Here is a 9,785-nt window from a genome sequence, read left to right as displayed (position 1 = left end):
TGTATACAAACTCTCACCCTTTACCATACACACACACCACATTGACGTCCATACAAAGGACAGCTGCCCGTACCTGCCAACATTCAAGACTGAACTAATTACTTCCCAGTCATCAGTTACCCAATGGGCCCTGGACAACAAAAGGAGAGGGGTGGGGGATCATAACTTCACAGAGCTTCATTAGAAAGGCTCATTTGTCAGGACTAACAAGCCGAGCTACACAATGATGATGTAGATGGTCTCTACATCACCGTCTTCACAGAAGTTTCATCAAGCACCAATGTTACGACAGCACGAACTGGGATATTACAAATTCTCTTTATGTTGTAGTGAAATGCAAAGAAACATAGATGCTGAAAGCTGTACATTGAGGGTGAAGTATAAAAATGTTCATCTATGATCTGCAAATTTGACTGGTCAAGTCAAGATATGATGACCTTGTAAACAAATGCAAAATAAAAGCATAAAAGAAAGAAAAACGCGGATTTATTAGGAGGGCTCAATTACAGTGGAGACTGATGGGCAAGGTAGCTGGAGAAAGGTGCATGATGGGATTGTAGGACAGATATGGACATTGGAAAAGGAGTCTAGATTCAAAATATCCAATGAAATCAAGAAAAGTTAGTGCAAGGAAGACAGAGTTGTTACAAAAGGAATTGGCTCAAATGTGGTATCTTTAGAAATAAGGCTTAAAATCAAAAGACAAATAACACAAAATGTATTTTCTCTAGCCATGGTTTTGTATGTTGGCTTCATACACCCAGTTTAAAACTTTCTTAAATTATTTATTTTTTAAATTCTCTCCTACAAACTAAAATTACAATATCCTATTTTTTTCTAGCTGTTGGATAACAAGTAAACACAAACCACACTGACATACATTCTGTTAACAGTCAACTAAGGGTTGTTCTCATGACAAGAGTGTTCATAAATTTCATCAGGTTTTTAAAAACATTATAAATGTAATACTCAGTATACTGGACAACAACTTATGTATTTGTTGACTAGACCGAAAATTTGAGCTCCAGGACTTTTTAAACACTATATCATCCATAAAATACTGTCCATGCCATTAAAAAAAACAAGGACAAGTAATCGTACAAATGAATGAGTCAATTGCCCAGAGTGTCAAATGTTTAAATGAGCACTTTAATGTGAAGTGACTATTAGAGCAAATACTATTAGCAAAAACTTTGTGGTCCAACAAAACAAGACAATTCGATTTCTATCGCAACTAACTTAGCCAGATCTCTGAGAGGAGAAAGAGAAAAATGGGAAAAGGGAAAAGAGAAAAAAGGGAAAAAGGGAAAGAGAAAGGGAAAGGGAGGGCTGGAGGTAGGGTGCTTACTAATGAGCGCAATGCCTAGATAGGCAGTAAATAGGAGTACCAATATATCAAAAGCTATTCTCTTCAGTGAAGGCTGTGAAATCTTGAGCAGACCCTTTCCTAATTGAATTTCATGCCTTGCTTTTGTCATGTGCCACTGCAGCTTCTGTCCCACCAGCTCTATACAGCAGCAGGGTCCGAAAAGGAGGGTGAGACTGTGTGCATGGGACTGAGAGATTAACACGGGGTGTGCGTGGCATTCGGCTCACCCAAAAAGTGTGCGCAGACTTATAAAAAACTAGATCCGACATTCGAAACGCAATAACGAGGAGGAAGGAACACGCAGAGAACTTCTGTCAGGATACGGATGCAGGAACGTTCCCCCACCTACACACACTCCGGCCCCCAGTCTCCGTCCCACCACGGAGGCCCCTCCTCTGGCCAGATCAAGGGGTTGGATCCCATGAATTAATTACTGTCCGCCTCTCCGCCTTCGGGTTATTAATAGTATGATATGAGCAATAAAAGGGCTTAGGAGTGGGAACAGGGGTGGCAGACTGCAGAGGTGATCCGGAGGGGGGCAAGAGGGGAGATTTGCGGGGACAGAGAAAAACTTTTGTGGACGGGGAGAAAGAGAGCAGAAAACACTATGGTGCTAATCTTCAATCCATCTGGGGTTCATTAGCATTTAGTGTGTTTGCAGTTGCCAATCAAGCCTTAAAGGCGCCTTTCTCATCCTCTTTCAGGCCTCCAATGTAAGCCCTGTTAGAATGGCGCGTAAAAGACTTGACAAAATATTTTTGGACAAGTGCTTTTGTCAGCGACCTCACCCCTCCCAAGGATTGGCCTCTGTACCGGTGCTCTCAACGGCACAAGAGCTCAGGCATACAATTCGCCTATTACAGCCGTAAAGCTTATTATCCCCCAAAATAGTTAATAATTAGATTAAAACTTCAAATAAATGAAGTACTGTGAATGAGCCAGGCGTAGTCTCTCTACACGCAATCTGTCTCGCAGTCTATCAATATGGATTGCCAGAATCTCTTTTTCAGAACTCGCGCACAATGCCGCAGCAGATGCAGCCGTAAAGAAAATAGTAGAGCCATGAGTCCTTTCTTTGCAGCACGAGGAATTCATGGCCTTTGCGAGAGTGGAGGCGGCAGAGGGAAAGCCGTAGCCATTTAGATGTGTTTATTGTTAAAATCTGGTTCTAATAGCTATTCGTATCGGTTTTTATTTGCTGATTGCTGTTGTGATCGACATTAAGAGCAAAGAGCAAAGAAGGAATAGCAAAAAATCAAGTGATAAGAGAAAAGAAAACAGCTTTTCAAAGTATATCAATACCTCTCTTCCAAAAGGTTAAAAGATATTTTATGTTTACATTTAAAATCTAGCCATGTTTTTACATTTTGCTGCACTTCAGTCCCATTTATGCATGTTTATGAGTTTTTCTGCTTATTGTGAAGCGTTTACTGAGAAGTGTTCATATAATGTAACCAAAAGGACAAACTTCAAACTTTAGATTCAAAATAAAGTGATTTGTAATGCCAACTTTAAGAACTGTATTCTATTCAGCCTGAGACGACTAGTGGAAAAGTCAACACACTTTTATGGCAATTCATAACTATTTTACAGTTTAGTGAATTGGTGGATAATTCATATGAATTCATACAATCTCATTTGTATGTTTTTATATATCTGCTTACTGACAGTTTTAGGGGTGGACCTTCATGCTTTAAAAAAAATGGACGTTTACCTACAAATCGCATTTTACCTACACATTGCAACCTTGCAAAATAGTTACGTTTTCTCATGAGATCAAGTTGGAAATGTTGAACTGAAAAATGTGCATGAATTTCAGAATGTTTTAGTATTTGGCACTCAAGATATATGAATTCCACAAGTATGTGTAACCCGATGAACATGTTCTCCATGATTTAAAATGATTCAAAAAGCATTTTGAGCTTCAGAAACTGATCTAATCGTTAAATTGAACATCTGATCATCTGTACAAGCAGTCACATGATTTGATTAGTGACCTAATGGTGCATATTTCTGTTTATTTTCTAAGTTTAAATTAGACTTTGAATCTCAAATTTAGCCTGCCAGTAATAGGCTGTAAAAGTGAAGGAGAAACCGATCAGAAAGAAAGAAATAGAGTCACAGAAAATTGAATAGGGGCAGCATATCCAAAGAGAATAGAAGAAGAGCGCAATGATATTTCACATCTTGATGGTTTCACTCCACTTGAACAAACATTCACAGCTGGAGGCTTGAGAAAGAAAAGAGAGAGCGAGAAACTCGGGGGTGAGAAAGGGTAAATGAGAGCGAAAGAGTGCATGACATGTAGACAGAGACAGTCTATAGAGGTTAAATACCGCTTAGTTTGTGAGGTCACATATACTTGAACTGATAAGAACATGTAACAGTCACGAGAAGAAAAGTGCATTTCTGTCTTTAATACAAGGCATTGTTGGAATTTCATTGAACGATCAGTGGTATTGCCAACTGTATTTAGTGTGACAGTGAGCGATAAAAAGAAAAGAAAAAAGTATTTTCGCCTTGGAGATACTCGTCCCTGGAGCTATTATAGAGTGTTTCTGCTTGATACACAAGAGATTAATCTATTTGAATGTGAAGAGAGATGTTCACAAGCACATGCACCTTGCACTTATTAAAAAAACAACAACAACAACAATTAAACGTTACACTGTTAGTTATTCAAAAAATTCTGAAAACCCCCCCAAAAAAAACAATATGTACGTCTCTTATCATGGACTCTCTGCATCCTGATGTCCAGCTGTCGGACATGGCAGTGGAACACCGTTCTCTCGGACAACCTTCTCTCGCTTTCTTTCTCTCTCCCTGACTCTCTTTAAATCCTTGGAACAGTTCAAGAGACAAATTGCTTCTTGTGCCCGTATCAATGCATTTCATTTAAACCTCCTCAGCAGGGGGGTCCGGCCGAAAGATGTCATTCAGCAAGAGAGGAAAAGATAAAAAATATGCGGGGGAGAAAGAGGAGAGCATTGGAGGCAAATGGGCCGTGAACTGAACCATCATGTAGCCGCTAAGAACCTGCTTGCAGGCTTTATTCAATCGCTTCTTATTGTGGAGCGGCGGGCAGCTGAATGCTCTCTTTCAGAGAGGTCTGCAGCATGAACTTAAAGCAAGTAAATTTCTATCTTTCTGCACATTAGCTGCCTCATTGCCCTTCAATTGAGTCCCTAAGAGCCCAGAGAAAAGAAACTGGTGGCAGGAGAAAGATCGAGAGAATGAAGCGAAAAGTTAGCCACATAGGCAGAGAGGATGGGAAAGAGAAAAGTCGGAAAAGAAAAGGAACAGGATAAATTGAGGGACCGTTTTGGTCTTCAAAACTTCTGCACTTTCAAATGACTTTCGTAATGACGGGTTATCATGAAAAGCTTGCTTTCTGATCTACACCTGAATATGCTATGATTTAACCCATGACCTCCAGAGAAATCTGAGGACGGAGCCAATGACTATCCCTCAGGCTCTTGCCATTATGCCAATCTAACAACAGAAGACAATAGAAATCACCGGCAGATCGGTCACACTTCCTGTAGGACTGTGAGGCATAATCTTCCCTTCCTTCTCTTTCCTCTCCTCCATCACAACATCAACAGGTCGCTCTTGCCATGATCAAAGAGGCTCTTGTGTTTATCCAACATTGACAATAAGAGCAAATGTTAGATTTCGTGTCAGGGGTAAAGGGCTGTAGGAAGTGTGTCGAGAGCTGGGTGGGGCTAATGCTGACAGATCCCTAGGGATTGAAAGAGCACTTGATCACCTGAGAGCTGTGTAAGGTTCTAAGAAACAGGTGGATCTATGTGGTTAGCACAGACGGCAAGAGGACTGCTACTGTTAGTAGGTCTGAATTAAGCATGAAACGGTTACAAGTCCAGTAGCTAGAACTATAGTCACAATGTAACACATCTTTGAGTAACCTATTGCTTTTATGAAAGTGGTACTACATAAAAAAAATTTATTAAAGACAATTCAAATGCTCATTAAAGATGAAGTGCATCATTTATTTTCCACAAGCATCACCAGTTACAAAAGCGATGTGAATACTTTTTGTGCGCGACAAAAAAAAACATTATATATATTCTTGTCACTTCATAAAATTAAGCTTGAACCACTGTAGTCACATTGACTATTTTAACAATGTCTTTACTACCTTTCTGGGCCTTGAAAATGATTACATTGTAATCAGAAAGCTCTCGGATTTTATCAAAAATATCTTAATTTGTGTTCAGAAGATGAACAAAGGTCTTATGGGTTTGGAACGACATGAGGGTGAGTACTTAATGACAGAGTTTTTATTTCTGGGTGAACTAACCCTATAAGTAATTCTGAAGTCCATTGAATGAGAACCACTATTTTATTGCATTTAATTAATAACATTAAGTTCAATATAAATAAATACCTTTACATTTTAGTATACACAAATGTGTTACATACACATAGTTATGAATTCTTAAGAGGCTAACTGTTTTTCCCATTAAAATTTCCCATTTTTTAGTTGAGAGCATAGCAATGAACTGTTGCCATGGTAGCTTTAGATGAGTTAAGTCACCATTTATAAATTGCTTTTAACAGTATGGATTGTTTCAAAGCAGGTTTATGAAAATGTTGGAAGAGACTGCAAATTCTAAATGCACATATCTTAAACTTAAGAGTTCACTAGCAAAAAGGTGACCTTAAAGCTCACTAACATGGACTAAAAGCAATAAAACTCAAACTTTTCCAAATTCTTCATATTTTTTCCAATAATTTCATGTCAACTTTGTATCATTCTTCTACAGTCCCTGACGACGTGTCAACCTACCTATGTTAAAGTGAACATTTGGTCTATGCATTGCATACAGTAAGTATGGGTGAAGAGTTAATTGTGGTGATATTATGGTTAATTGTGTGTTGACCAATCAGCTTTCAGGACAAGACCAGTTTTGTGTCTCAGTGAGAGAGGTGATAAAACGTCTATGAGAGAAAACAAAAGACCAGATCACAATCACAAATCAACACTTGATTCAATTATCTGATGATCAGTCAACAATATCATTGCTTTCACAGTGCCAGCACTGAGAACAGACAACTGTTTAACCAGGGAATCAATCGGAAGATTGACAGCACTAACAAGTGTGAGAAAGAAGCCACATTTCCAAACACGTCACTTCAAAGAGCAGAACAAGCATGACACCATTGAATCTGACTTGCTGAACTTGAGTCACCCTCACCGATGACCCATTTTATGGCTTATGAGGAGCGTCGATCATGAATGCCTCCGATTTTGCAGCGCATGGTTAATGGTGACATTTGGCTGTCTGGGCGCTCAGAGTAAAAGCGTCCCGCACACACAGTGGCCTGCGGCTGGGGCTCTAACAATGGTCGGGGCCCACAGTGGACACACACACTTCCAGCTGTGGCTGACCATCCTGGCCTCTTCTCCGGCTCCCATGAAATTGGAAATTATCAGGGCCGTTTCTGGTGACAAATCATTGTCTGTGTGTTCCTGACACTTTCCGAGGAATAGAACAGACCGAAGGAGGGAAGAAACTCTTTTTGATGAGACTTGAAGGCTGACCTCGTCACCCTCTTCCTTCAAATCTCTGACCCCACAGAGATGGACTCAAAGTGTGGCCTGAGGTTGACTCTTTTAAAATGCTACATTGATCTTTAACCGTTCCCACATTTCCCGCAGAAGCATCCAGAACTTCAATATACGAAAGGGAATGCTGGCTTCCTCAATCTACACGTCTACACCATTGACTAGAGCTATCGACTATAGTCTATATATAAATGAACTAAATGAATAACTTTTTTACAACAAAAATGTACCATCACTGAACTTACTTAATCTGGACTATGACACCATTTTCTTCCGCTGTAAAGTCCAAACAAACTTTGTTGCATTATTTTCCTGTTATCACTGTAGAGCTGCCTTGAAACAATCTGTATTGTAAAAAGTGCTATAAATAAAGCTGACTTGAGAGTCAGGTTAGATGCCATATTGGATTTAACACAGATGCAAAAACAGGCTGTGAGGGATAGACTTAAGCCTGCAACATTGGTGTGACGTTATTTTGAACAAAATCAGGCAAAACGAAGTTAATTTCTGAAGTTTGAAAACACTTGCCAAAGTGAATTGACAATTCTTCATGTGTAATACAGTAAAGCTGCTTGCTTTAAACCCATCTCTTTTATTAAGTGCTATATAAATAAACGTGGCGTAACTTGATTGGAGTGCAGAATTGCTCAAAATCAGAAGCTTTCTTATCTGTTTTCATTCGTCTTGTTTTCATTTTTGTTATTGAGAGGAAAGCATGCATCAAATATTCACATATGCATATAAAAGCCACCCTCAGAAAAGTAAAAAGGAGTAAACTCCTTTTTACCCCTAAGCAAAGAACAAAAACTTGAGTTGAGAACTGTACTGAGTAGCCTACATCAGGGCTTTTACAAACGTTACAATGGCAAGCACTGTATAAAAGTCAAAGATTACACAATTTTCACAACTTATAACTTTCAAAATTGTTTTTGTTTACTGAAAGTTTTTCAGAAAAGAAATATTGTCAGCAGAACTTACAATACAATGAAAACCCTGTACTTCTGTAACTCACAGCCTTGTTTACATTCCTGTCCAACATTACATGGCACTATACCCTGGTCCCTGACGAAGGTTTATTCCCTCAAGGCTTGTGAATGGGATGTGTATGGTAAACCCGAGGAATCTCCACTGACCTGCAGCTGAACTCTTCTGTACCCACAGTATCTTTACAAACTCATGCTAGTGTGGCCAAGGAAGGAGGCAGTATTTGTTTATAAATAATGTTTCCTTTACAGAGCAATCACTGCTTGGCTAAAGGCTGAGGAAAACAAAAAGATGAAGGGAAAACAGCAACTGCCAGTTATGTTGCCAGAGGGCCTGGTCTCAATATCAAATCTCTATCACAAGAAACACGCTACTGCAGTACTAGTTTTGTATGTTGGTTTCAAAACCCTCTTTGAAATTTAAATAATTAAAGGTTAGTTTGGATTCCCGCAAACTGAAGACTGAAAAGTGGCTATCATATTTTTTTTTAAAGTAAAATGCAATAAAAGCACATTATGAAACAGGAGTCCACAGTATAACTAGTCAACTAGCTGAAAGGTTGACCTGTGTTCTCAAGGCAAGTGTAATTTTTTTAAATATAAATTTCACATTGGGGCAAGATATAGGCTATCTTAATTTTTATACAATGCAATGATGCAAAAATTTGTTGAAAAGAACAATTGTTAGGAATTTCTTTTAACTAAACTTCACCATTTTTTTGCTGTTTCATAATAGTTTAAAAAAAAATCCCTGAAAAGCATATAATTGACCATTAATAATCTTTTTCTTTGTAGTCAAGAATTTAACATTTGTTTTTAAGGAAAGGGACATTAAAAATATGCATAACCCAAGATTTATTTACTGGAGTAAAGTGTGACAACTAGTTTCGATCGCTCTTATTTATGTACAATGGTTGGTATTCGAAGTTTGATGAAGAATACCACGGTAGGCCTAAATGCAGAGCATTATGGTATTTCCATGGCATATGCTAACATTCAAACACAATATAATGACACTTTGTGGCACTTTCAATACCAGTCAACTAAAAATCTTATGTACGCTGATAGATATCGCCTAAACTAAAAATATCAAATGTGATGTTAATCAAACTCTCCCATTCATACGATAGTTAATGAGGCTAGTTAACAGAAACCGTAGAACCAGAGGGAAAAAACACAATTAGCCTATACGGTAAAAACAAACAAAAAACACCTTACTTGAAGACTTGATGGACTGAATCTATGATTAACCGCTACCTGAAGACAAAAAATCACTTTTAAGGAAATGGTTTGAAGCAACTAGTCGTTAGAAACAACTTTAGCGTCCTCTACTGCTTATCTCCAGGAATGTACATTCGCGGAATGTTGATTGAGAAGCAAAATTTCCGAAAAATAATATTAAAACTCCTTACGAAATTTACATTGGCAACGCAACACCACAGTTATTATCGCAGTCTTACTTTACTTTATAAAACTAAAAAGGACATAGAAGTAGTAGTGATTTCACGTCTCTCAATACACACACAATCAACACTATTGTGTGTGTATATGGACCAAATCACCGTAACGCTCTGATAGACAAATGGAAGTTATGTGGTGGTCATGTAAGGTTTTCCTGGTGGTCTACTTGTTATTATCTTAAACTTCAGTCCAAAGAATGTCCAAAATCGTAAATACCGTTGGTAGGCCAGACGAAATGTTTTCTATCGGCAAACATGAGTCTAAAAAGATAAAAATGACTATAATAAACAACTAGAGGAGGCTTTCCTCCATACATTCTATTTACTTATTGCATTCATACTATGTAGAACATCATGTCAAGCATTATTGAAGCAAGAAATTG

General features: G+C 38.3%; 1 long non-coding RNA gene across 1 annotated transcript in view; it reads right to left on the bottom strand.

Moving 5' to 3' along the window:
- Nucleotides 1–9,431: 9,431 nt before the first annotated feature.
- The window catches only part of LOC143739400 (uncharacterized), a 119,076-nt gene continuing 118,722 nt past the window's right edge, over nucleotides 9,432–9,785 (bottom strand). Inside the window, exon 3 of the long non-coding RNA XR_013204180.1 lies at nucleotides 9,432–9,579. This is a non-coding gene — a long non-coding RNA (uncharacterized LOC143739400). The remainder of the gene's footprint in view (nucleotides 9,580–9,785) is intronic.

Source organism: Siphateles boraxobius, unplaced genomic scaffold (genome assembly GCF_051911475.1).
Source record: "Siphateles boraxobius isolate OS27281-9 unplaced genomic scaffold, OSU_SipBor_1 16, whole genome shotgun sequence".
Lineage (NCBI taxonomy): Eukaryota > Metazoa > Chordata > Actinopteri > Cypriniformes > Leuciscidae > Siphateles > Siphateles boraxobius.
The sequence above is the reverse complement of the archived record's forward strand: the minus strand, read 5'-3'. Positions and strand labels throughout refer to the sequence as shown.